Below are 27742 nucleotides of genomic sequence, written 5' to 3'. Positions count from 1 at the left end.
GGTGCTCCAATGCAATTTGTGCCCTTGTCCTCCTGGTTCAGGTTTGAAAGGTGCTTTCGAAGGGCGTGTAATGAGTTGCTGCACCTTGTAGATGGTACACACTGCTGTCACTGTACGTTGCTGGTGGAGGGAGAGAATGCTGACGCTGGTGGGTGGGGTGTGAATAAAGTGAATTATTTTGTCCTGGATAGTGTTGACATTCTTGTGTGTTGGAGCAACTTCACTCGTTCAGGCAAGTAGAGAGTATTCCATCACACTACTGACTTGTGTATTGTAGATGGTGGATAGGCTTAGGAGAGTGTTTTGCCAAAGAATTCTCAACATCTGACCTGCTCTCGTAACCGTATTTAAATAATTGGTCCAGTTCAATTTCTGGTCAACGGGATTCCCTCGGATGTTGATTGTGGGAGATTCAGCGATGGGAACATTAACTATTCCAAAGGAAGGTGGTTAGATTCTCTCTTGTCAGAGAAGGTCTTTGTCTGATACTTTTGTGGTGCAAATGTTACTGGAGATGGTGAGATCATGCCACACTGCACTTAGCGAAAGCTGTCATGGGGAAAGAGAAGGTGAGGATTTGTGTTCACCACCAAGCAGGACTCTGAGGACAACTGATTTTCTGTTCGAAGAGACTTGCAGAGATTTAAAAATCAACGAATCACTGGAGTGGGCCTTACTGCTGAAATTCAGTACAGAGATACTCAGACAGCTCAACAAAGTGGTTTTCAAAGGACACTGAAACGCTCATCCGGATGTTGTAGGAAGAAGGGAGCCTGTAGAAAAGCCAGGAGGGCATTTAGAATTGAATCTATAAGGCTACATATTTGCTGAGAATGTGGTGCAACATGAAAATGGATTTTAAAGTAGCTTTGTTAATTGGTTAATGGAGGAGTACAGTTTTTGCAATTTGGTATATCAGTTGCCTATCAAGTAATGTTTAGACTATGTTGTTTTTAATTTGTTTATTACAGTAATAGTCTTAACATGAAATGTATTGTGTGATTCTTTCCGTCAGTCACTGGGAAATTATTCTTTCTTTTTAAAAGGAACATAATATTCCTTCTTTCTCAATTTTAGCTTATTTATAATTTAGTTGCTTGGAGCTACATAAACTGGGTATTGCTAAAAAAGAGATATATTGTCAAAGCTTTTCATCTTGCACTCATCAGAACAGACATAAGAATGTAAAATTGCAAAGGAAGGAATAATTTCTATTGGTTGAGAGAAGGGTGCTGATTGGTTAGCAAGCCATCTCTGATTGGTCGAGACCTTTGCATGGGGAATGCACCAGGAAACTATTGTCCTCCACGCTATTGATTATTCAAAAAAGACACAATGCTGGTCATCTTCCTTTTGCTTCCAGAGGACAGGTTCCTGCTTACGTGAACATATGTAACTTCTAGCAATTATAAGTGAGCCACATTTTGAGAAAAACTGATAATTGGTTTCTACTAGAATTCTGAGCACACTCAGGATTGTTCAGCAAGTACTGTTCAATTGTGGAACCACATCTATTGTTAGACATTATGTTTTGAGTTCGGTTGAGTACAGCCTATTGGAACATACAACCTCTCTGCCTGGCATCACATCGGCACAGAAATCTAAATTGTTCATTTATTTGCAGAACTCTGGAATGTGAAATAGCCTCCTATGTTATTGCTATGGATACTCAGCAACTAAGCAATCACCTTTTAAAGAAAAAACATTTTGTTGTTGATGTACAATCTTGTATGCCAATTTCTCTTCTGCTGTCACTTGAGATAACTAATTTCTCCCTTCATTCTCATGCAGCTTGCAACCAAGTTCCAATTAGTGCATTTAAAACTATTTCTTCCTGTTACATAATTGCCTCCATGTTCTCCAGTTTATTGACACAATCTGTCATTGCAATTCATTAATGTTTCTGTTTTGTTCCTGGAATTGCTATGGAGGCTTACCACAGGTTTCTGTGTGCAATGTTCCATTGAACAATTTCTGCGTGTCCCGTGCAGTGTTCATGCATTCGAGTGGTACACACAGGTGCGTACTCTGTTTTTGCCTGAAAGTTTTGAATGTATATTATCATGACATCAGTCACACAAAAGGAATGATGCAATGACAGGATACAAACTTTGGTCAACGTGTGCACATTCAATGCCTTCATCAATCACTCCTGAAACAATAAAGGTTCTGAAGCAAGATGAGCCCCTGTTCTGCTGCTTACTAAAGACTTGTGGGTGCGAGGCTTCATTACAATCTTCAATTGACAGAACACCCATGGGGAGGTATCAAACAACATTTTGAAAGAAAGAATCCAAAGACGTACCTCAGTGAGAAGCACATTGAGAATCGATAACAAGCTCAGCATCACTCAAGCAGTTGCTACCATTTCAACAAACGTTCAACACTCTCAAATGTTCTCAGGGAGACCAGCATTGGGAGTTATAGAAACAACACTTGAGCAATGTTGGGTTTGCATATTAAAGAGAAGAAGCACCAGGTGAATTAATTCCTCTACGCAGTGGAGCCTGTTGCCAATGATACCCTCCTGAGATAGGTGTGAGAAAAGAGCTTCACAGACATTGAAATCATCCCATAAGCATTTGATACATATTTCAACCCAAAACAGAACCTCATACCCGAACAAGCCTGATTCAATCAGGGATCCCAAAGGCCAGTGGTACCCATTGTCACTTACAGACCTGTATCGGCTAGCCAGTAGTTGTGGGTTATGTTCATTGAAAGATGTACTTATTCATGACTGCATTGTCATCAGAGTCTGCTACGAAAAGCTGTCAGATTTTTTAAGACAAAAGGTGACCTACCTCTCGATCAAGAGTTCAATACACTAGGGCAGGCCAAACGTAGCAAGGAAATCCATCTAAATACCAAGGCTTCAGGCAGGTTTATCAGTTGGGAAGGCCCGAAGGTGGCAACTGTGCCTCCCAAAACAGGCAAAAGGGAGGGAAACCCGATAGCAGCCATTTTACGATGCATGCATCGCGGCGCTAAAAAGCAGCACAGAAGGCATGGGGCTGGATTCTCCATTATTGGGACTACGTCCCCACACCGGCATCAAAACGGTAGAGGTGTACGCCAGAAAAACTTGGTGCAAAGGGAAATTAATTCCAAGCCCTGCAGGGGGCTAGCAGAGATCCAGAGTAGATGTTGCAGCTTTTGCTGCAGATACAGGCCCCCGCACTTCTGGGTCGGAGGCCGCGCATGCGCACGGGCGGCGGCCTCCAGTGGCTGTGCCGTGCTCCATGGTAGATTCGGACCGTGGTGCTAGACTCACAAAAGAGACCCCCCGATCGGCCGTGCGCCCGACACTCAAACCCCGCACACGCAGGTCCCAGCTGCTTATTAGGCTCCCCCTGGCCTCCAATCGGCCCGCCCCCAAACAGGTCGGCCATGTACTGGGTCTGCAACCGGCATGCGAGTATCCTGACCGGCTGGAGCACATTAGTTCCATGCCGTCGGGACTTCGGCCGGTCGGGGGTAGAGAATGGATGAGCGGGCCTCTGGCAATGGCCCCAGGTAGGTCCCAGGCAGTGCGACGTACCCGTCGCCGGTCCCGATTTCTTCGGGGAACCTCGATTCTCCGCCCCCGCGCCGGCCGCCCTATCAGCGCAAAGGTGCGGAGAATCCAGCCCGTCATTTCCCGGCAGGACAGGACACCTCAAATACTTCTGTAAATCCAGAAATTTCATTAAAGGTACAAAGCAAGATATTGTCTATGAAATGTGGGCAATTCAAGAATTTGGCACTAAGGGAAACAATGAGATTATAGGGGTGGGATTCTCCACTCCCACGCCGAAGTGGCCGCGCCGTCGTGAACGCCGTCGAGGTTCACGACGGCGCGGAACGGCCCCGGTCCCGACCGATTCAGGCCCTGACAATGGGCTAGGATCGGGGCCGCGTCATCTACACGCGCCAGGCCTTGTTGCCCGCGTAAAAGCGGCGCCGCATAGATGATTGGCCTCAGAATATCGTGGGTGCCTGAGAATCGCCATTTTGGGTGTCTCCGGCGATTCTCCGGCCTACGGCCCGCGAAACTCGACCGGGCCGTTCCTGCCGCTTGGGAGAATCGCGGGAGGGCGTCGGACCGGCGTCCCCGGATATTTTGGTGGCCCAGGCGATTCTCCCAACCGGCGTGGGAGTGGAGAATCGCGCCCTAGATTTCCTGGGAGAAGTAAAGGATCAAGAAGAAACATTTTGCTCAGTCACTTAGGAAGTTAAAAGCTTTAACATTGACTTCAGACTTGATACTCATAGACTCATAGAATTTACAGTGCAAAAGGAGGCCATTCGGTCCATCGAGTCTGCAACAGCCCTTGGAAAGAGCACCCTACCCAAGCCCATACCTCCACCCTATCCCCGTAACCCAGCAACCGCACCTAACCGTTTTTGGACACTAAGTGCAATTTATCATGGCCAATCCATCTAACCTGCACATTTTTGGACTGTGGGAGGAAACCGGAGCACCCGCAGGAAACCCATGCAGAGACGGGGAGAATGTGCAGACTCCGCATTGACAGTGACCTAATCCAGGAATTGAACCTGGGACCCTGGATCTGTGAAGCAACTGTGCTAACCATTGTGCTACCGTGCTGCCCAATACTAGTACTGGTGTTACAATATTGGCTGATCATGTGGAATGGCTCAAAGCAATAGACATCCAGCCATCTTGTATTAAATGGCAACGTATTGATCTTTAAGTCAATGGTCAGGTAACCACCACTCTTCACCATAAGGAGTGGCAGATTATTAAGACCCTCTGTCTGACTGGAAATGCATGTATGTCTCAGGGCATTTTAGAAATAGCAGTCAAAGTTTGACAACAGTACAACTGAATACCTTACATGAAGGAATTTGTAAAGTCAGGCACAGAAACACTAGATTTAAATTCAACAGCAGCTGGTAAGGATTAATCATTGAGCGGTGGATTATTTTCCATTGCAGTATCACCATCGCCTGGTGCCCAGGAGGAGTTTGCAAATATCTCAATTCTTCTTGCAGATAGGCCCAAAGATGTGTAAACACTAGAGACTGCAGTAGACGGTAACCATAGCCAAGAACGCCTTCTAGATCTAGGTTGACTCTTTCCTGAGGAAAGTTACTAGAAAAAGGCTTTTATAACATTGAGCGATCGGTTGGAAGAAATGTTTCTGGAGAGTGGTGCGCTCTTCAAATCTACTGCTGAAGCATAAGAAGTCTCTGTTGTTTTTTTTCTTCCCAGAGGTCAGCTGTATTTCCTGTCAAAGATCTGAAATAGTTTCAATGAACCCATCAATGATATTTATTGTATGTCCCTGGCTGGCCATGGTGAGTTATCCAGGGGGGAAACAGGGGCCTGAATTCTCTCAGCCCACGCTGGCTCGAAGAATCGCCAGGCGGAGAATCGACGCCATTGGCGCCGGCACAGTCGGCGCGGCACCGGTCGGGGGCCGCCCTACGATTGTCCACCCGGGATGGGCCGAGTGGTCGCCCAAAAACGCCCGAGTCCCGCCGGCACCGTTCACATCTGGTCTTACCCGGCGGAACCTCGGCATCCATCCTGTTGGGGGCGGACTGGTGGGGGGCACGGGTGGGGTCCAACCCCGGGGGGGACCTCTACTGTGGCCTGGCCCGTGGTCGGGGCCTACCTCTCATAGCAGGGCTTCTTTTGCTCCGCACCGGCCCCTGTAGCCCTATGGCATGTTGTATCGGGGCCGGCGCGGAGAAGGGAGCTACCGCGCATGCACAGACCTGCGCCGGCCATTTGACGCCGTTGTTAAACTCTCCAGTTTTTATGACGGCGTCAACACTCTGCCTTCAGATGGGAGAATCCTGCCCAAGATGTTTGGTTCCATAGTGAATCATGCTGCCAGAACAATGGCACAGCATATTAGCTTGGGCATGTAAATTAACATCCATACTTCAATCGCAACAGAAAATCATCTTTCCTATTAAAGTGGTCCTTCATCATAGAAGCAGAGGCAAAAAACTACAGCTTTATTATGGTTGGGAGCCCTACACAAGAATTCTATCCTCAATCTAGTTCTGTAAATACATTCCATTGCTGAAGATGGTGTTTTACATGCTGTCACAACACCCTGGGCGAGTGTGTGGTCATTTCTAGCCCCACAGACCCTGGAGTCTCAACATAAGTGAATTAACCAATAATTTGTATATTCCGAAGATCTTTAACCCTTTACTGCTCCAATGAGTTACAGACACCAGCGGCGGGATTCTTCGGTCGCTGACGTCAAAATCTCTTTTGACGATTGGCCGGAGAATACATGTTTCCGACAAAATCGAGGGCGACGCCTCTTTCGTGATGTCCCACCCCTTCCAAAGCGGTGTACGAGTATGCCGTGCGCCATACCGATGGCCTCAGGATGTTGCCTGAGGCCCACTCCCCGATGCTCCGCTCCCAACCGGCCGAGTTCCCGATGGCTTGGGAATATCATGGTCTCACCTGTCAGGAACCCGGCGTGGCGGCTGCGGACTCAGTCCAGCACAGGGGGCAGGGGGACTTTGTCAGGGTCTGGGGTACTGTTGGAGGGTGGTCCGGGGCTCACGAGCCAGCCAAAGGGTGGTCATTATTTTGCAGGCCGGGTCCGCGGGCAGCCGGCGCCATTTTGTATGGTGCGGCCATTGCAGGCCGCTGCCGTGTGGATGTGCAGCCATGGACCCGGCAATTCACCGGGCAGTATCGGCAGCCAGAGCCGGATGTTCTACTCTGCTCGGCTTCTAGCCCTGAGCCAAACGGAGGATTGGTGGCCAATTTACTCCGAATGTCCGGTGGTAAAAAGCCACCGTTCCCACGCCGGCATGGGGTCATAGCCTCAAAATCAGTGAATCCAGCCCCAGATTTATAAGTAAAACATTAACAAACTATTTATTAATAAAAAGGAGAAAAGATGAACATATAAGGAAATAACAGGGTAATCGTCTGCCAGAATACCTAATCCAAGATCCCGTCCCACTTTCTGCCCAGGCACACACAAGACAAACAACAGGTGAGGGTCGCTGAGGAATAAAAGTAAAGAGGGATTAAAGGATAGGTCTAAGATGAGTGTTCACTCTGTGGCTTCCGTCTCTGGGAAATAGGGGGCCGGATTCTCTGTCCCGTCATGCCACATTTCTGTTTCATCCTGCTGGCTGGATGCTCCATTTCGCTGGCTGGTCAATGGGGCTTCCCATTGTGGGACAGCCCCACTCTGTCGGGAAACTCCCGGGCTGCCGGCAAAATAGAGCATTCTGCCAGCGGAAAATCCAGCCCAGGTTTACTCGAGAGGTTCAGGTTGACATAGTTAAGGCCTTTGACCACCAAATGGTGATTCACCTAAGAATTCCAGGTCAGCGCAGTTCTCGTCGCCGGGCAGTAGGTAGTGCTGTACACAGGATGCTCAGGTTGGTGCACTTTTGCTTTTGTACCACATGATGGAGCTTTTTGCCTCCCAGTGAGAACAATACAGCTCTGGTCCTAGACGTTAGCAGTTTTTAGTTGTCTGATTCCTGTACAACTCTGGCGGCTTTATCACAAATGCTCCCACTTTAAGCCTTAATTCATCAACTCCTTCCAGCCCCTGACACACACAGTTTGAAGGTTACTGACCTTTGGGAAAACTTGTATTTTCATACTCAAGATCTCTTTCCCCAGATCTGTTGGTGTCCTGTGCTCCTTACACAGAGGAAGGTCTTCACAGATATGGCTGCAGTGCTTATTAAAATCGTCCAGCACAGAGAGAGAGGGAGAAGGAGCGATGGAGAGTTCAAGGTCCTGACTCACTGGCTGCTTAACAGAACAGAACAAGAAATGGCACTGTCCAAAAGACCTGCCTTCTCCCCTGAAAGTTACTCACTGGCTTCCCCAACCACAGGCCCCGATAGGAGAAGATTGTAAATCTTATATGCACTGATTGACTACTTGCCATGGGCGAAATTCTCCGGAAACGGCGCGATGTCCGTCGACTGGCGCCCAAAACGGCGCCAATCAGACGGGCATCGCGCTGCCCCAAAGGTGCGGAATGCTCCGCATCTTTGGGGGCCGAGCCCCAACATTGAGGGGCTAGGCCTACGCCGGAGGAATTTCCGCCCCGCCAGCTGGCGGAAACGGCCTTTGTTGCCCCGCCAGCTGGCGCGGAAATGACATCTCCGGGCGGCGCATGCGCGGGAGCGTCAGCAGCCGCTGACAGTTTCCCACGCATGCGCAGTGGAGGGAGTCTCTTCCACCTCCGCCCTGGTGGAGACCGTGGCGGAGGCGGAAGGGAAAGAGTGCCCCCACAGCACAGGCCCGCCCGTGGATCGGTGGGCCCCGATCGCGGGCCAGGCCACCCCCTGGGGTCAGATCACTCCACGCCCCCCCCCCAGGACCCCGGAGCCCGCCCACGCCGCCTTGTCCCGCCGGTAAGGTAGGTGATTTAATTTACGCCGGTGGTACAGGCAATTTATCGGCGGGACTTCGGCCCATCCGGGCCGGAGAATCGAACGGGGGGGCCCGCCAACCGGCGCGGCGCAATTCCCGCCCCCGCCGAATATCCGGTGCCGAAGACTTCGGCAACCGGCGGGGCGGGATTCATGCTAGCCCCCGGCGATTCTCCGACCCGGCGGGGGGTCGGAGAATGTCTCCCCAGGTCTGTCAAAAGACATCACGGATTCTGCCACAGAATCCAAAGGGGATGATTTTGGACCAGCCCATCTGGAAGGGGGTTTGCCCCAGTATTCAAAGGCTTCAATTTAAACAGAAATGTATCTCAAATAGGTAGCAGGACAGGGATTAAAAGAGAACACAGGATAGACACACATTATTCTAACAATGCTTCTACGCTGAAATAATCATCACATTGCCTTTGGAGTGGAGCGGTGTAATGTTAAGTCATATGTTCCTAAGTCTGGTGGTGAATTCAAATCTTTGTTTCCTGCAATGTCGATAGGAATTTCATCATTCTTCTTCTCATCATCCAGATTTGTTCAGATCTCAGAAATTGGATACATTTCTTTATCCCTGATGCAGCAGGAAATGATGCAGGTAAAAACAAAAATGGTAAGCAATGCGGCACGTTGTTGCATGAAGATATGGGTTCAACGACAAGGAAAATTAGGAGAAAAGCTAAGAGGAAATATAACTTAGGAGAGGTTACAGATCGAGGTGTGAAGATTCAAAACAGAGGTATGAAAGCCAGCATAAGTGTACTTTACCTGAATGCTCATAGTATTCGGAATAAGGTAAATGAGTTGATGGCGCAAATCATCGTGAATGACTATGATTTAGTGGCCATTACTGAAACATGGTTAAAGGATAACTCTCACGACTGAGAGTTAAATATCCGAGGGTATCAAACTATTCGTAAGGACAGAGTGGATGGTAAGGGAGATGGTGTAGCTCTGTTATTTAAGGATGTCATCCGGGCAATAGTCAGGGATGACATTGGTGCTATGGAGGATAAGGTTGAATCCATTTGGGTGGAAATCAGGAATAGTAAGGCGAAAAAGGTCACTGATAGGAGTAGTATATAGGGCACCAAATAGTAACATTATTGTGGGGCAGGCAATAAACAAATAAATAACTTATGCATGTAGAAATGGTACAGTAGTTATCGTGAGGGATTTTAATTTACATGTCGATTGGTTTAACTAGGTCGGTCAAGGCAGCCTTGAGGAGGAGCTAACAGAATGTATCTGCGATAGTTTCCTAGAACAATGTAATGGAACCTACGAGGGAACAAGCGGTCCTAGATCTGGTCCTGTGTAATGAGACAGGATTGATTCATGATCTCATGGTTAGGGATCCTCTCGGAAGGAGCGATCACTATATGGTGGAATTTAAAATACAGATGGAGGGTGAGAAGGTAAAATCAAACACTAGTGCTTTGTGCTTAAACAAAGGAGATTACAATGGGATGAGAGAAGAACTAGCTAAATAGACTGGGAGCAAAGATTTTATGGTGAAACAGTTGAGGAACAGTGGCGAACCTTCCAAGCAATTTTTCACAGTGCTCAGCAAAGGTTACTACCAACAAAAAGGAAGGATGGTAGAAAGAGGGAAAATCGACCGTGGATATCTGAGGAAATAAGGGAGGGTATCAAATTGAAGGAAAAAGCATACAAAGTGGCAAATATTAGTGGGAGACTAGAGGACTGGGAAATCTTTAGGGGGTAACAGAAAGCTACTAAAAAAGTGATAAAGAAGAGTAAGATAGATTATGAGAGTAAACTTGCTCAGAATATGAAAACAGATAGTAAAAGTTTCTACAAATATATAAAACAAAAAAGAGTGGCTAAGGTAAATATTGGTCCTTTAGAGGATGAGAAGGGAGATTTAATAATGGGAGATGAGGAAAAGGGTGAGGAATTGAACAGGTTTTTTGGGTCGGTCTTCACAGTGGATGACACAAATAACATGCCAGTGACTGATAGAAATGAGGCTATGACAGGTGAGGACCTTGAGATGATTGTTATCACCAAGGAGGTAGTGATGGGCAAGCTAATGGGGCTAAAGGTAGACAAGTCTCCTGGCCCTGATGGAATGCATCCCAGAGTGCTAAAAGAGATGACTAGGGAAATTGCAAATGCACTCGTGATAATTTACCAAAATTCACTAGACTCTGGGGTGGTCCCGGTGGATTGGAAATTAGCAAATGTGACACCACTGTTTAAAAAATGAGGTAGGCAGAAAGCTGGTAATTATAAGCCAGTGAGCTTAACTTCGGTAGTAGGGAAGATGCTGGAATCTGTCATCAAGGAAGAAATAGCGAGGCATCTGGATGGAAATTGTCCCATTGGGCAGATGCAGCATGGGTTCATAAAGGGCAGGTCGTGCAGAACTAATTTAGTGGAATTTTTTGAGGACATTAACAGTGCGGTAGATAACGGGGAGCCAATGGATGTGATATATGTGGATTTCCAGAAAGCCTTTGACAGGGTGCCACACAAAAGGTTGCTGCATAAGATAAAGATGCATGGCATTAAGTGTAAAGTAGTCGCATGGATAGAGGATTGGTTAATTAATAGAAAGCAAAGAGTGGGGATTAATGGGTGTTTCTCTGGTTGGCAATCAGTAGCTAGTGGTGTCCCTCAGGGATCAGTGTTGAGCCCACAATTGTTCACAAATTACATCGATGATTTGGAGTTGGGGACCAAGGGCAATGTGTCCAAGTTTGCAGACGTCACAAAGATGAGTGGTAAAGCAGAAAGTGCAGAGGTTACTGGAAGTCTGCAGAGGGATTTGGATAGGTTAAGTGAATGGGCTAGGGTCTGGCAGATGGAATACAATGTTGACAAATGTGAGGTTCTCCATTTTGGTAGGAATAACAGCAACAAGGGATTATTATTTAAATGATAAAATATTAAAACATGCTGCTGTGCAGGGAGACCTGGGTGTGCTAGTGCATGAGTCACAAAAAGTTGGTTTACAGGTGCAACAGGTGATTAAGAAGGCGAATGGAATTTTGTCCTTCATTGCTGGAGGGATGGAGTTTAAGACTAGGGTGGTTATGCTGCAATTGTATAAGGTGTTAGTGAGGCCACACCTGGAGTATTGTGTTCAGTTTTGGTCTCCTTTCCTGAGAAAGGATGTACTGGCGCTGGAGGGTGTGCAGAGGAGATTCACTAGGTTAATCCCAGAGCTGAAGGGGTTGGATTACGAGGAGAGGTTGAGTAGACTGGGACTGTACTCGTTGGAATTTAGAAGGATGAGGGGGGGATCTTATAGAAACATGTAAAATTATGAAAGGAATAGATAGGATAGATGCGGGCAGGTTATTTCCACTGGCAGGTAAAAGCAGAACTAGGGGGCATAGCCTCAAAATAAGGGGAAGTAGATTTAGGACTGAGTTTAGGAGGAACTTCTTCACCCAAAGGGTTGTGAATCTATGGAATTCCTTGCCCAGCGAAGCAGTTGAGGCTCCTTCATTAAATGTTTTTTAAGACAAAGATAGATAGTTTTTGGAAGAATAAAGGGATTAAGGGTTATGGTGTTCGGACCGAAAAGTGGAGCTGAGTCCACAAAAGATCAGCCATGATCTCATTGAATGGTGGAGCAGGGTCGAGGGCCCAGATGGCCTACTCCTGCTCCTAGTTCTTATGTTCTTATCTTTTGAACACTTTGTTGGAGTTGAAGATATTTCACTTTCTCAGCTATTTCTGCGGGGTGCTAAGAGCACTTCATTGTGTGAATACCAGTTTGCCCTCCTCCCGTTCAGGAGAGTGAGATTATCTGTGTCCTGAAGTCTTCCTTTCTTGGATCAGCCTTTCATTGAAAAGGTTTCATGGTCCTTCCAGCTCATCCATTGGGGAGATCGCAACCCAGTTACCAGCAGTCATGGAAAGACACTGTCCCAATCCATCGACTTTGTTGTTTTTCAGTGAAGTAACAATTGACTATATTAATCCACAACCACCTTCGAGAGAGTCATGAAGAAAGAACAATACAACACAGTAACAGGCCCTTCAGCCCTCCAAGTCTGTACCGGTCATGATGCCACCCTTTGCCAAAACACTCAGCACTTCCTTGTGCCGTATCCCTCGATATCCATCCTATCCATGTGTTTGTCAAGATGCCTTTTGAACGCCGTTAATATATCTGCTTCCACAATCTCCTCTGGCAACGTTCTCTAGGCACTCACCACCTTCTGTGTAAAAAACCTGCCTCGCACATCTCTAATATTTGCCTTATGGACCTTAAACCTATGCCCCCTGGTGACTGACCCACCCACACCGGGAAAGAGTGCCTGCCCATTCACTCTATCTATGCCCCTCATAATCTTGTAGGCCTCTATCAGTCACCCCTCAACCTCTGTCTTTCTAATGAAAAGAGTCCAAGTCTATTCAGCCTCTCCACATAGCTGACACCCTCCCATCCAGGTAACACCCTGGTAAACCTCCTCCCCAAAGCCGCCACAACTTTCTGGAAATAGAATCTTTCATGAAAGTGATTGGCGGTGGGGTGGGCGGGGCATAGAGTTCACTGGAATCTGTAACAGTAAAGGATGCTAGAGAGGTTCACCGATATGATGTATATAGTTTAAAGAAAATAGCTTAAGATTGCTATTAAGAAGTTGTGATTAATGTTGAGAGGAAATGTTGTACAATGGGTTGAATGTCATGGTAATGAGATATTGATGTGTATCATGACGTAACAGTAACATCAGTAGTTATGTGCTGAAGACTCAGGTGAGAGGAAGGAATAAACTGCATACGGAGAGATGTACTCACTTTGAAGCTTGCCATATGTACAGTGTAAATTAAGCCAGTTTGGAAAAATCTATCTGAGTCAGACCTAACTCACTCATGAACAGAATGAAACCTTCCTCATGCTGATTTGGGTACAAGTTACCCAAAGATAAACACAAAAGAAGATCACTGATAAGTCATGAGTGGCATCGTGATTTTTTGCAGAATATATTTGTGTAAAAACGTGTAGCCATCTCAAAGCACAAATTTCAAAAGATGAATTTCTTCCAAATATGAAGAAGAGTTCAAAACAATTGCTTATTTCTTTCCAAAATCATGTTAACATTCTTTTATGTTTTAGCTCAAGATTGCTCGAGTATTCCCAAATCATTGCTCTTCCACTGGTGGGCCTTCAGTTGTTCAGATATGGAAGTCACTCCATAAACATATCTGCTTCTCACTCCTCTTTCAAATCACCCCTTAACACCTCCCCCTTTTTACCAAACGTTTTGGTCATCTGACCTAACATTTGGCTGAGTATCAGATTGTGTTGAAGAATGCTCTGTTAAGTACCTTGGGATATTCTTATAATTATAAAGGCACTGTATAAATAAAAATTGTTGTTGGATAGATATTGATTCAAACAACTAGTTCAATAGCTGCTCGTGATTGCCCAAGGCAATTCAAACCAGAGCAAAAAGATATTTGAAAAGCTACGTGAAAATTGATGGAGGCAAGGTCTCAAGTCAATCAGCTATTGTGGTATCACCACAAATTCTCAACTGCATTTTGCTCAATGTTAGGAAAGGATGAGGTTTTCAATATCTAGTTATAATCCTACAGGATTCTTCTAGACCTTGGGATAAATCTTACAAAATCTTTTGGAATACATTTGAAATCAACTGGATCTCACCATCTGTTTTGATACAATTACATCCAACATAGCAAGTTGTTTATGGAATGAATTTTTTTGCTTGTTAAATACTAAAATATAATAATGCAATGCATTCTTTGGTATGTATTATTCACGAACAATACATCAGAAAGAAAGCCTCGGGGAACAGTTAACTGCCAAGGTGTTTAAATTTAATCCAGGTAAGTCCTTTCTGAGGAGGTGACCAGGTGTGTAGATGAGGGTAATGCAGTTGATGTTGTTTAGGGGCTTTTCACAGTAACTTCATTTGAAGCCGACTTGTGACAAGAAGCGATTTTCATTTCATTTCATATGTATTTCAGCAAAGCCTTTGACAAGGTCCCACATGGAAGACTGATAAAGAAGATAAAAGCACATGGGATCCAGGTTAACAGGCAAGTTGTATCCAAAATTTGCTTAGTGAGAGGAGACAGAAGGTGGTGGTAGAAGACTTATGTGTGTGACAGGAGGCCAGTGCCCAATGCGTATCATAGAATTTGCAGAGCAGAAGGAGGCCATTCAGCCCATCGAGTCTGCACCGGCTCTTGGAAAGAGCACCCTACCCAAGGTCAACACCGCCACCCTATCCCAATAACCCAGTAACCCCACCCAACACTAACGGCAATTTTGGACACTAAGGGCAATTTATCTTGGCCAATCCACCTAACCCGCACATCTTTGGACTGTGGGAAGAAACCGGAGCACCCGGAGGAAACCCACGCACACACGGGGAGGATGTGCAGACTCCGCACAGACAGTGACCCAAGCCAGAATCGAACCTGGGACCCTGGAGCTGTGAAGCAATTGTGCTATCCACAAGGCTACCGTGCTGCCCTATCACAGGACCGTATCACAGGGACCTCTATTGTTTGTGACATATATAAATAATAGATAAGAAAATGGTGGTGGGGATGATACGTAAGTTTGCAGAATACACTAAGATTGATTGGTTGGTTGACATTGAAGAAGCAAGTCTTAAGGTTACAAGAAGATGTTGACTGATTGGTCAGAATGGCAGATCAGTGGCATATGGAATTTAACCCTGAAAATTGTGAGGTGATGCACTATGGAAGGAGTAACATGGCACGGGAGTACTCAATGAATGTAAGAACACTAGGAAACTCAGAGGGATAGAGGGATCTTGGGGTGCTTCTCCACAGATCCATTAAGGTGGCAGTACAGGTTAATAAGGTCACGAAGAAACTGAAGGGGACACTTGCTTTTGTCAGTCGTGGCAAAGATTATAAGAGCAGGGAGGTTATGTTGGAGATTTACAGGACTTTAGTTAGACCACAACTGGAGTACAATGTTCAGTTCTGGTCGCTTCACGACAGGAAGGATGTGATTGCACCGAAATGTTGCACGGATAGAGCATTTTAGCTATGAACAGAGGCTGGATAAGTTCAGGTTGATTTTGTTGGAGCAGGGGATGCTGAGAGGGGCATGATTGAGGTGTATAAGAGCAGCACGGTAGCACAGTGGTTAGCACAGTTGCTTCACTGATCCAGGGCCCCAGGTTCGATTCCCGGCTTGGGTCACTGTCAGTGCGGAGTCTGCACGTTTTCCCCGTGTCTGCGTGGGTTTCCTTCGGGTGCTCCGGTTTCCTCCCACAGTCCAAAGGTGATTGGCCATGCTAAATTGCCCAAAAAGGTGGGGTGAGGTTACTGGGTTACGGGGATAGGGTGGAGGTGTGGGCTTGGGTAGGGTGCTCTTTCCAAGAGCCGGTGCAGACTCGATGGGCCGAATCCCTCCTTCTGCACAGTAAAGTCGATGATTCTATAATTATGAGGGGCATGGACAGGGTGGATAGAGCAGCTATTCCCATTTGTTGAAGGGGCAATAACAAGGGGCATAATTCTAAGGTGAAAGGCAGGAGGTATAAAGTGGATTTGAGGAAAATAATCTTCACCCAGAAAGTGAATGGGAATCTGGAATGCACTGCCTGGGAGAGTAGTTGAGGGAGGAAACCTCATAATTTTTAAGAAGTATTTGAATGAACACTTTGATGCACGATCACTGACCACTAAAGTGAGGTTGTAGTCCAACTGAAGGCTTTAATAAGATAGATGTTTCCCCCAGCAACTCAGTTACAGAATGAAGGCTGCTGGGGCGGCACGGGCTCTTATACCCCACCTATCAGGGCGGAGCTATTATACACTCTAGCCAATAGCAAGCATACAGGTTCTACCAATGGTGCTTTAGCCTCTCAGGTACCGTAATACCTATAATACCACATTCACCCTCTGTTAAAAAAAAGTCCAGCGGGGGTGGTGGCCAGAAACTACAAAACATAACAACATGGTATAATTAGTTATGGAAGTACCGTAATGCCTCCGTACAGTGTTTAGTAACTATTTACAAGTCTCGTAGCTATGTACATTTGGTGGTTTATATTTACAGATTACAGTTAAAATGAAGCAATCAGTCGATCGGGGGCCCTAGCCGTGCTCTGTGATCGTCGGAGCCTGGTGGTGACTCGGTGGAGGCTCGGGCGTCTGTGACTCCGGGAGCTTGGCTTCGATCTTCATGGCAGCTTCGTCACCCCTAGACGGCGCTGGTGGGGAAAACGACTGACCTGGGAAGGGAGCGCCTGCGGGGGGCGTCGGTGGGTGGGGGTGCCTAGACGGGGGCGGCGGAAGGACCGATCCTCCTGTAAGGTGCTGCGGTGGAGGGGAGGGTGGGACTGGTGGCTGGAATGTGCGTGGAGTTCCGGCGGGCGCCAGGTCCCATAGGGATACCGTATCTTGTCGGCCGTCGGGTTACGTCACGTAGGCATACTGGGGGTTAGCATGGAGCAGATGGACCCTCTCGACCAACGGGCCCGCACGTGTTTTCGTAGCAGGATGGGTCCGGGTGCTGCCAGCCAGGTCGGGAGCGAGGTCCCAGAGGAGAACTTCCGAGGGAAGACAAGGAGACATTCGTGATGTGTCTGATTGGTGGTTGTACAAAGTAGTGACCGGATGGAGTGGAGGGCATCCGGGAGGACTTCTTGTCAGCGGGAGACTGGGAGGTTCCTGGACCGTAGGGCCAGTAGAAAGGTCTTTCAGACCGTTCCGTTCTCCCTCTCTACCTGTCTGTTACCCCGGGGGTTGTAACTGGGCATCCTGCTCGAGGCGATGCCCTTGCTGAGCTGGAATTGACGCAGTTCGTCGCACATAAAGGAGAACTCCCTATCACTGTGTATGTAAGCGGGGAACCCGAACAGTGCAAAAATGCTATGGAGGGCCTTGATGACGGTGGTGACGGTCATGTCGGGGCAGGGGATGGCGAATGGGAACCGGGAGTATTCGTCAATCACGTTTAGGAAGTACGTGTTGCGGTCGGTGGAGGGGAGGGGGCCTTTGAAGTCCATGCTGAGGCGTTCAAAGGGATGGGAAGCCTTTATCAGGAGCACTCTCTCTGGCCGGTAGAAGTGCGGTTTGCACTCCGCGCAGATTTGGCAGTCCCTGGTGGCAGTCCTGACCTCTTGAAGGAGTAGGGCAGGTTGCGGGTCTTGACGAAATGGTAAACGCGAGTGACCCCCAGGTGGCAGAGGTCCTCGTGGAGGGCTCAGAAGCGGTCCACTTGTGCGGAGGCACATGTGCCGCAGGACAGGGCATCAGGAGGCTCGTTTAGCTTCCTGGGACGATACAAGATCTCGTAGTTGTAGGTGGAGAGGTTGATCCTCCACCGCAAAATCTTGTCGTTTTTATCCCGCTGTGCATTATCGAACATGAAAGCAACCGACCGTTGGTCAGTGAGGAGAGTGAATCTTCTGCCGGCCAGGTAATGCCTCCAATGCCGCACAGCTTCTACTATGGCCTGGGCCTCCTTTTCGACTGAGGAGTGGCGGATTTCGGAAGCATGGAGGGTACGGGAGAAGAAGGCCATTGGCCTGCCCGCTTGGTTGAGGGTGGCTGCCAGAGCTACGTCGGATGCATCGCTCTCGACCTGGAAGGGGAGGGACCCGTCGATGGTGTGCATCGTGGCCTTTGCAATGTCTACTTTGATGCGGCTGAAGGCCTGGCAGGCCTCTATCGACAGGGGAAAAGCTGTGGATTGGATCGGGGGCGGGCCTTGTCCGCATAGTTGGGGACCCACTGGGCATAGTAGCTAAAAAACCCTCGGCAGCGTTTCAGGGCCTTAGAGCACTGAGGGAGGGTGACCTCCATAAGGGGGCGCATGCGTTCAGGGTCGGGGCCTATAACTCCATTTCGCACTATGTAGCCGAGAATGGCTAGACGGTCGGTGCTAAACACGCATTTACCCTTATTGTATGTTAGGTTAAGGATTTTAGCGGTCTGGAGAAATTTTCGGAGGTTGGTGTCGTGGTCCCTCTGGTCATGGCCGCAGATGGTGACATTATCGAGATACGGGAATGTTGCCTGTAAACTATACCGGTCAACCATTCGGTCCATCTCACGCTGGAAGACCGAGACCCCGTTAGTGACACCAAAGGGAACCCTTAAGAAGTGATAGAGCCATCCGTCTGCCTCGAAGGCAGTGTATTTGCGGTCACTAGTGCGGATGGGGAGCTGGCGGTAGGCGGACTTGAGGTCCACCGTAGAGAAGACCTTATAATGCGCGATCCTGTTTACCAGGTCGGATATGCGGGGGAGAGGGTACGCGTCCAGTTGCGTAAACCTGTTGATGGTCTGACTGTAGTCAATGACCATCCTATGCTTCTCCCCGGTCTTTACCACCACTACTTGACCTCTCCAGGGGCTGTTACTGGCTTCAATGACCCCTTCCCTCAGTAGCTTTTGGACTTCTGACCTAATAAAGATCTGGTCCTGGGCACTGTAGCGTCAGCTCCTGGTGGGGAAGGGTTTGCAATCCGGGGTGAGGTTCGCAAACAGGGAAGGCGGGTTGACCTTAAGGGTCGTGAGGCCGCAGACAGTAAGGGGGGTATAGGGCCGCCGAATTGGAAGGTCAGACTTTGAAGGTTACACTGGAAGTCTAAACCCAGGAGTGTAGCCGCGCAGCGGTGGGGAAGGGCGGAGAGACGGAAATTTTTGAACTCCCTCCCCAGGACTGTGAGGTTCGCTACACAAAATCCCTTTATCTCCACTGAATGGGAACTGATTAACAGGGAGGATGAGGAGGGAACAGCGCCTTACCGTGTCAGGGTGTGTGAAGCTCTCCGTGCTCCCAGAGTCAATTAGGCAGGACGTCTCGTGCCCGTTGATGAAAACGGTCGTCGTAGCGGTTGAGAGTGTTCGAGGTCGAGATTGACCCAGAGTCACCGAGGCCAATCGCAGTAGATGGGAATTCTGTTCAGGCAGTGTGTGGTCGGCCGAGCTGGGGTCCTGGGGGTTCATCCAAGATGGTGTCTCCCATTGGTCGCACATGGCCGGGGGTGCTCAAAATGGCGGCGTCCATCCCTCAAGCGTGGCATCCACGGAACAAGGTGGCGGCGCCCGGGGTCCGCACGTGGCCCTGGGATATGGGGGTGGTGGCGACCGCTGGCCGCACGGGGCCCATGGAGAGGTTTGTGGTGGCTCAGGCCCGACATACTCCCACAAAGTGGCCCTTTTTACCGCATCCCTTGCAGGTGGATGCGTGGGCCAGGCAGCGCTGGCGGGGGTGCTTTGCCTGCCTGCAAAAGTAGCAGCGGGGCCCCTCGGGGTTACCAGGCTGCCTTGCAGCGCAGGCCTGTGGGGGAACAGGGGAAGTCACAGGGTCGGCCGCTGCGGGGTTCCATGTTGCCCAGGGGGCTGCCGCGCGTTTGGGAACGTAGGCGCGGGCGTACCTGGAGGCCACCCCAGGGAGCCTGCAAGGGCCCGTGCCTCCCAGAGACCCAGGGTGTCCTTCTCTAACAGGCACTGGCGGATTTGTGATGAAAGCAAAAGCTTTCCTGGACTAAGAGTTCCGTGTGTTCGCTCGCCGAAACTTGTGGGCAGCCGCAGCTTCTTCCCAACACCAGGAGTGCGCGGTAGAATTCCTCCAATGATTCCCCAGGGATTGTCACCTTGTTGAAAGCAGGCGGCGGGCGTAGACCTGGTTTACCGGGCGAATATAGTGTCCTTTTAGCAGCTCCTTCAGCATCGAAGTCTTCCGCTTCCTCGATGACGGTGTAAATCTCCGGGCTCACCCTTGAATTAAGGACGTGCAGTTTCTGCTCTCTCGTGGGTGCGTTTTCAGCCGTCTCGAGATACCCTTTAAAGCACGCCAGCCAGTGCTTAAAGATTGCCGCTGAGTTCGCCGCGTGGGGGCGAAGTTGCAGACACTCCGGCTTGATTTGGAGCTCCATCCTTTCTTCTTAAAAATCTAGCTTATTAATTTGATGCACGATCAATGACCACTAAAGCGAGGTTGTAGTCCAACTGAAGGCTTTAATAAGCTTGATGTTTCCTCCAGCAGCTCAGGTACAGAATAAGGCGTGCTGGGGCGGCATGGGTTCTTATACCCCGCCTATCAGGGCAGAGCTATTATACACTCTTGCCAATAGCAAGCATACAGGTTCTACCAATGGTGCTTTAGCCTCTCAGGTACCATAATACCGATACTACCACACCCTTGAAATGTCATAATATTCAAAGCTATGGACCAAGTGCTGGGAAGAGGGATCAGTGTAGATTAGAGTAGTTTTGTGTAGGTGCAGGTTTGATAGGCTGGATAACCTGTTCTGTACTGTATGATTCTATGATCCTATGAAGTTGATTCTGATCGGTCAAAACATTGCCACAGGGAATAATCCAGGGAATGGCTGTCCCCTAAACTTTTGTTTAGTTGAAAAAGCCACAATGCTTCCACCACCTGTGCCCATTCCGCTTCTTCCTCTTTCCACCATTGCCAAATCTTTTCTATATTAGCTGCCCAATAATAATGATGCAAAAAATCGGGCAGTGCCAATCCTCGATTCACCTGCCGATTCATTCGTAAAAATATCCGTCAAGTTTATGGAATTTTATGAGCCCTATAAAATCCCAAATTATGTTATTCATTTTATAGAAAAATGTTTTAGGTAGAAATGTTGGAAGGAATTGAAACACAAATACAAATTTTGGAAGGATGTTAATTTTTATTGTTTGTACCCACCCAGCTAATAAAAGTGGAAGGGAAATCCACATTTTAAAATCTTCTTCTACCCCCTCCATCAGTAATTTTTAATGCTTTAACTGCTGCCCCACTCCCATTTAACCTGGGGCCGTTTACAGAAAATTTGGTGGTGACATTGTCCTTACAAATGGGGGCAGGGTTCTGCGGGAATCAGCGGGGCGGGCAACTCCAGCGCGAAGGTGTGGCGTGAACCACTCCGGCGTTGGGCCGCCCCAAAGGTGCGGAATCCTCCGCACCTTCAGGGGCTAGGCCGGCGCTGGAGTGATTTGTGTCCTGACGGCCGGCGGGGAAGGGGCTTGGTGCCATGCCAACCGGCTCCGAAGGGCCTCCATGTGCTGGTGTCATCCCAGCGCATGCGCAGGGGGGTTTCATCTCTGTGTCAGCCATCGCGGAGGACCACAGCAGCCGACGCGGTGGAATAGAGTGCCCCTGCGGCACAGGCCCGCCCGCGGATCGGTGGGCCCCAATCGCGGGCCAGGCCACCGTGGGGGCACCTCCCGGGGTCAGGTCCCGCCGGTAAGTACCTGTTGTAATTTACGCCGGCAGGACCGGCCTAATATTGGTGGGCACTCGGCCCAATGCGGGCCGGAGAATCGCTGGGGAGGGCTATTCCCAGCGACCGCCGACCGGCACGGCGCGACTCCTGCCCCTGCCAAATCCACGGCGCCGGAGAATTCGGCAGCCAGCGGGGGCGGGATTCACACCGCCCCCCGGCGATTCTCCGACCCAGCGGGGGGTCGGAGAATCCCACCCAAGAAATCTGGGGCAAAATTCTCCCCCAACGGCGCGATGTCCGCTTACTGGCGCCAAAAACGGCGCCAATCAGACGGGCATCGCGCCAGCCCAAAGGTGCCGAATGCTCTGCATCTTTGGGGGCCGAGCCCCAACATTGAGGGGCTAGGCCGACGCCGGAGGGATTTCCGCCCCGCCAGCTGGCGGAAATGTCGTTTGTTGCCCCGCCAGCTAGCGGAAATGGTGTTTGGTGCCCCGCCAGCTGGCGCGGAAATGCGGCGCATGCGCGGGAGTGTCAGCGGCCGCCGACAGTTTCCCGCGCATGCCCAGTGGGAAGAGTCTCTTCTGCCTCCGCCATGGTGGAGGCCGTTGCGGAGGCGGAAGGGAAAGAGTGTCCCCACGGCACAGGCCCGCCCACGGATCGGTGGGCCCCGATCGCGGGCCAGGCCACCGTGGGGGCACCCCCCGGGGTCAGATCGCCCCGCGCCCCACCCAGGACCCCGGAGCCCGCCCACGCCGCCTGGTCCCGCCGGTAAATACGAGCTTTGATTTACGCCGGCGGGACAGGCAATTTCTGGGCGGGACTTCGGCCCATCCGGGCCGGAGAATTGAGCGGGGGGGCCCGCCAACCAGTGCGGCCCGATTCCCGCCCCCGCCGAATATCCGGTACCGGAGACTTCGGCGGGGTCGGGGGCGGGATTCACGGCGGCCAACGGCCATTCTCCGACCCGGCGGGGGGTCGGAGAATGACGCCCCTGAAGACAATTGAGATGACATTTTGGTTTGGGAAACACATCAGTTCCCGCCCCTACATATTGAAACCACCAATTCACCATGAGAAGATTCAATATAACATTTAAACGGGAGCACAAAGAGGAATTGGGACAAGTAAAATAATTATTCTGAGAAGGTAGATTTGTGGGAGTTTGAAGAATTGAGGGAAAAACACAAAATGCAGAAGGAGGGGAAGTTTACATATCTTCAATTATGAAATTTGGTAGGGGCAGCACGGTGGCACAGTGGGTTAGCACTGCAGCCTCACTGCACTGATGTCCCAGGTTCGATCCCGGCTCTGGGTCACTGCCCGTGTGGAGTTTGAACATTCACCCCTTGTTTGCGTAGGTTTCGCTCCCACAACCCAAAAAATGTGCAAAATAGGTTGATTGGCCACGCTAAATCTCCCCTTAATTGGCAAAAAATGAATTGGGTACTCTAAATTTTTTTTAAAATAATTTAATTTGGTGAAAAGAAGTTGTCCTCTTTCCCTCGACTACCAGATAACAATCTCCTTGATTAATTGCCCTTACGAGATGATTTGGGAGATGGAAAAATTCCGAACGTTTATAGGTGGCCGAAGGACAAAAAGGTAACACCGATTAAAGAAATGAAACAAAAGTGGGAAAAAGAGTTGGATATGGAAATGGAATGGGGATTATGGAGTGAAATTATGCACAGAGTCAATACTTTATCTTCAAGTGCTAGAATAAACTTAATGCGATTCAAAATAGTACATAGGGCCCATATGACACAAGAAAGAATGAACAGATTCTTCATAGAAGTAGAAGATAAATGTGAGAGGTGTAAAGGAGGACCAGATAGCCACGTCCACATGTTCTGGTCATGTACAAGGTTAGTGAGGTTTTGGACCTCGGTGTTTCAAACATCATCAAAAATTGTGGAGGTGGAAATAATACCTGGACCTCCTGAAGCAATTTTTGGAGCTTTGGAAATACCAGGACCAATAGAAGGGAAAAGAGCGGACATGGTGGCCTTTGCCGCATTAATTGACAAAGGTGAATTTTATTAGAATGGAAATCCAAAGATCCACCAAAAATATCGGCATGGTTGGGGGATCTTGTTGAATTCCTTAAACTTGAAAAAATTAAGTTTGCCCTTCGTCGCTCAGATGGGGAATTCTGAAAGTGATGGAACCTGTTCTTGTCTCTATTTGCAGATCTAACCTTGCAGCATGGTAGCACAAGTGGATAGCACTGTGGCTTCACAGTGCGAGGGTCCCAGGTTTGATTTCCCGCTGGGTCACTGACTGTACGGAGTCTGCATGTTCTCCCCGTGTCTGCGTGGGTTTCCTCCGGGTGCTCTGGTTTCCTCCCACAGTCTTGCAGCTTGGTAGTGCCAGACTGGCACCCTAGCAGTGCACGTCAGCTGACAGTGCCACCTGGGCATCTTGGCAGTGCCATGCTGGCACCCAGGTGTCATTGCCAGGGTACCAAGCTGGCACTGTCAGGGTGCTAGGCTGACAGTGCCAAGGGTCCCAGGTGGCACTAACAGTGCCAGGGTACAACCCTGCCCAGAGGGCATGCATCTGGGGGCCTCTGGGAGACCCCCACAAGCGCCATTCTGTCTGGTCCCCGTTTGTAGAGACAAGTGCTTAATGGCACATACCCAAGGTCTCCAAGGTGAAGGGGTAGCTCCCAAAGCCTTGGTTACCTCAGGGAACTGCATATTAGAGGGAGACTAACTGTCTTGCTCTAATATACAGATTATGCAGATTTGGCAAAACGAGTTCCTGCCCTTGTATTTGGCATTGTGATGTCTCGCCAGATCATGTTAGATCTCATGAGGCATGGGGAGCTGACAGTTATGACGCTGCCGGGGAACTTCTGCCAGGGCCGGGTGGAGTCGCGGGCGATGGCCAGGAGGTGGGCTGTGGGGTCAGGGTCCCGGGAGCAGGGTCTCTCAGCAGTTACCGCCACATTGCGCTGCGGTGTGCTGTTTTTCGGGTGTGGAGTGCACGTTAGATCACGCCTGTTCTGTTTTCAAAGGACAGGGCCATGTATGTGAATATACGAAGCCTTTAGCATGGGTAAGTGAGCAAACCTGACTGATAATCTTAAATTGGTATTCAGTGTAATTGGGATGGTTCAGTGAATGTTGCCCAATCACAAAATCACCTACAATGTTGGACAATATGTTCCGCGTTTCACAAGCACGGGCTAGTTGAGACAGGTCAGTACTTTGCCTGTTACAAACAGCCAAAGGAGTGTATGCCAGACATCCCTGGCATCACAACGGCATTGAAATTAATATAACACATTACTCATTTGTATGGTAGGCAGAATGTCTTTTGATGTGATGGCAGCATCTGGTTCGTGGAGAATACCACTTGTGTTGTCTCTGTATAGTAGCAGCATGAAACAACTAGCTTCACCTGTTGCTCAAATCTTTGAGGCACTTTCAGCGGAATTCTCCTTTCCTGAGACTAAGTGTAGATGCCAGATCAGGGTACATGGATTTCTACAACAACAAAACTGGCGCAGCGTCTGGACCGATTCAGCGATTGTTATGAGGCGAGCACCGGCACCACGAAACAGCGCGGCATTTGCTGGATTTGTGATTGACAATTGGGAGGCTGACAAGCTGCAGCTGCATATACACACTTCACTCCCCACACACACCATCCCAGCCAACAAGATGGCACTGATTGCACTGGAAAGTGCCCATACCGTTGATGGGTCGGCTGGGACCAGAGGGCACCTAGATGGGGAGGTCTGGGAGGAAACCTATACGACCCGTGGCACTAGGTTCACAGTGGGCAGTCAGCCGCGCGCTCAGCAGCCTTGCAGGCTGCAGCAATGGTGTACCGTGCCAGTCCACACTGACCCCACGGCCCACCTCCTGGCCACCGCCCGCTACTCCACCCGGCCCTGGCAGACGTCCCCCGGCAGCGTCATAACTGTCAGCACACTTTGGCCGATATTGGAGACTTTCCGTACCCCCTCTTTCCCCCTCAGCAGCCATGGCGCCTGTTTCACGATTTTTGAAAGCACAAGTGAACCTCGCTGTCGGGAATTCGCCCCGGTGGATGATATTCAAATGGCGTTGACTGTACGTGCGGAATGGAACGCATTAACACCGCTGTCGACGCACCGTATAATTGCGATTTGGCAAGAAACCAGCACCCGCCACGATTTCAGCATCAGAACCGATTCTCCGCCCAGTCGTGTTTCTCAATTCCAGCGTCAGCCGACAGAAGATCCGCCTTTGGTCTTTTGAGCCGTGGTTTCATTCTGGGATCTTCCCGTCCAGCGAGAACATTAACAGGGATTGTGACACTGGATATGTACAAAACCCCAGCCAGAAGGAAAACAAACAGGCACAGTTGAAATTCCATTGCCAAAGCCTCTGCTGAAACCTCTGAAAACAAATCAAATCCACAAAATCACAAGGAGACCCCCTTTCGGGATTCCGCCGGTGGCTGATGGAGAATCCCGCCTTTTCCCTTTCCTGGGTAATTTCAGGTAACTGGGCACATTCCAGGATTGAAAGGGGCAGCACGGTAGCCTTGTGGATAGCACAATTGCTTCACAGCTCCAGGGTCCCAGGTTCGATTCCAGCTTGGGTCACTGTCTGTGCGGAGTCTGCACATCCTCACCGTGTGTGCGTGGGTTTCCTCCGGGTGCTCCGGTTTCTTCCCACAGTCCAAAGATGTGCAGGTTAGGTGGATTGGCCAAGATAAATTGCCCTTAGTGTCCAAAATTGCCCTTAGTGTTGGGTGGGGTTACTGGGTTATGGGGATAGGGTGGAGGTGTTGACCTTGGGTAGGGTGCTCTTTCCAAGAGCCGGTGCAGACTCGATGGGCCGAATGGCCTCCTTCTGCACTGTAAATTCTATGATAATCTATGACTTAGGCCCATTCATGATTTTGCGCAATATACAGTGAGCAATGGTCAGGGTGTTAAGAAAACAAAGGTAGTTTTAAAGGATTTATATTTGTATTGGTCAACATTAGAAATAAGGGGCGGGATTCTCCGACACCCCACCCCCGCCGGTTGCCGAATTCTCCGGCACCGAATATTCAGTGGGGGCGGGAATCGCGCTGCGCTGGTCGGCAAGCCACCCCCCGGCAATTCTCCGGCCCGTGATGGGCCGAAATCCCGGTGTTGGAATGCCTGTCCCGCCGGCGAGAATCAAACCACCTCTCTTACCGGCGGGACTAGGTGGCGCGGGCGGGCTCCGGGGTCCTGGGGGAGCGCGAAGCGATCTGGCCCCGGGGGATGCCCCCACGGTGGCCTGGCCCGCGATCGGGGCCCACCGATCCGTGGGCGGGCCTGTGCCATGGGGTCACTCTTTTCCCTCCGCCTCGGCCACAGCCTTCACCATGGCCGACGCGTAAGAGACAACCACCCTGCACATGCGCGGGGATGACGCGACACTCCTGCGCACGCGCGGACTTCCGTCGGCCAGCAAAACCCTTTCGGCCCCGGCTGGCATGGCGCCAAAGGTCTTTCCCGACTGCCAGCGGTGCACCAACCGCTCCGGCGCGGGCCTAGCCCCTCAAGGTGAGGGCTTGGCCCCTAAAGGTGTGGAGAAACCCGCACTTTTGGGGCGGCCCGACGCCAGAGTGGTACCCATCACCCCGCCCCGCCGGGTAGGGGAGAATCCCGGCCAAGATATAGTTTTAAGGGGTTTGATAAAATGTTTCTGTGCCAGGAAGAGGAAACTCATGGTTTGACTCATGCTGGACAGAGGTGTTTGTACGTGTGGGGTTGGTTAAATTCCAACAGTATTTCTATTGTACTTAGAGAGGGCTATGGTGTGAAGAATAAATAAACCAGCAGTCGTTGCGTAGCAACTGAGAGCTTGTAAGGTAGAGAAACCTTTAAGTTTTAGTTTCGCGAATTTGGTTGCAGTTGGAGATAGGTGGCGAGAGAAAAGGCAGCTCTCGTGGCTTTGCTGGGAACAATTGGTCCAGAAGGCTAGAGAGGGAACACCTTTTTCAACCTTTCTCGAAGAAAAGCCAAACTATGGTGTAAAGGTTAAGAAAACAAGTGCAGAGATCTGAAGAGCAGTTAGTTAAGGAAACTAGAGAAATGAAGAGACGTGTCCAAGAAGTCTGGAGTTAAGAGAACAGAGACCAATGTGTGGTTCAGGCGAATTCAAGGAAGAGTAAACAAAGTG

The sequence above is a fragment of the Scyliorhinus torazame genome, chromosome 15, assembly GCF_047496885.1.
Source record: "Scyliorhinus torazame isolate Kashiwa2021f chromosome 15, sScyTor2.1, whole genome shotgun sequence".
Taxonomy (NCBI): Eukaryota; Metazoa; Chordata; class Chondrichthyes; order Carcharhiniformes; family Scyliorhinidae; genus Scyliorhinus; species Scyliorhinus torazame.
The sequence above is the reverse complement of the archived record's forward strand: the minus strand, read 5'-3'. Positions refer to the sequence as shown.